Source organism: Mizuhopecten yessoensis, unplaced genomic scaffold (genome assembly GCF_002113885.1).
Source record: "Mizuhopecten yessoensis strain PY_sf001 unplaced genomic scaffold, ASM211388v2 scaffold10333, whole genome shotgun sequence".
NCBI classification, from domain to species: domain Eukaryota; kingdom Metazoa; phylum Mollusca; class Bivalvia; order Pectinida; family Pectinidae; genus Mizuhopecten; species Mizuhopecten yessoensis.
In genome coordinates this window covers 649924-651316 of record NW_018408494.1, presented here as the reverse complement: position 1 = coordinate 651316, position 1393 = coordinate 649924, and positions in this window count along the sequence as shown.

Below are 1393 nucleotides of genomic sequence, written 5' to 3'. Positions count from 1 at the left end.
AAAGGCTTACTCATGTTTAACTTTAATTGTTATCACGCAACAGGGATCTGTTTACTCAGAAACAGACGATTTTTGTTTATTTATTTTTTGTTACACACGCATAATATCCGGTTGTCGGAGTTACATTACCAACATCTTTAATGTGCGCTACCTGCCGACCGTGTGTAATCTTATGTAATGTATATTGCATTTGAAGAAATAGAAACAGCATAATCAGTGGCTGCTCGGCAACAAAAAAAATCACAATGAATGTGTGATAGCCGCATATATATTTCCCAAAATAAATGGCAAATACTTATCTATCAACATGAAAAACGAATCTCTGCCTTTATAACCTTATACTATATATCAATAAAATGCATGTCTATCCACATGAGGTACTNCCCCCCCCCCCCCCCCCCCCCCAAAAAATCGTCGCTCGCAAAAAGTCATTGGTCAAGCAACGTTTTGACCATCTGCTGTCGGCAATCGTATATACCCGATAAATGTTATAACTGAGCCGCAGTGATACATGTCGTACATCACGTGGCGGCATTGAATTCATCTGAGCGAACACAATCATTATTTAACAAAAACAGTAAATACGGGGAATGAAATTGTAGATCTTTTTTTGCAAAATGAGAAAGGATTTTCCACGCACATGTTGTTCTGATAATGCCGGATGTTGACTAAGATATTAGGAAAGATACCTGAACGATAGAGTGTAACTTTACCCTGATGACTGCTGGCCTATTGTTTGAAATGACACTTTAGAGAAATGTTGTTAAATTCCCCATGTCTCCAGGTTTTTTTCCCAATGTCTTGTTTCAATGTACGACGAATTGCTATTTATGACACACGCTGTAAAGGGTGACACCGGTCATATTCCTTTAATGTATTTAAGTACATGTATTCCATTTCAACGGTCCAGATAGGAATAGTTCTCAGGCCTCAAATATTATCAACATTTAGCTGGTTTTTCTTTACAAACGACTTCCAATCTCTACCGGCCAGAGTTGTCGTTCCTTAATTTTACCAGAGTGAAGTTGGTTACTTATTCAATATTGGGCTAGCCCAATATTGGGCTAGTTTGATATTCAAATGTACCTAACATAATAGTTCTTATGCCGCTTTTTCACACCTATACCACATCTGGGCATCTTCTTAGGTATCCACAGGCAAAACGGCATCAACGATACCCCAGGCTAAAGATGCCCACTGGGCATCATTTCGAATTTCAGTACATAATCGTTAATTTTTCGTTTTCAACAGGCCACGGCATATTGTTATAGGTCTTATGCCGCTTTTTCACACCTATACCACAACTGGGCATCTTCTAAGGTATCCACATGCAAAACGGCATCAACGATACCCCAGGCTAAAGATGCCCACTGGGCATCATTTCGAATTTCAG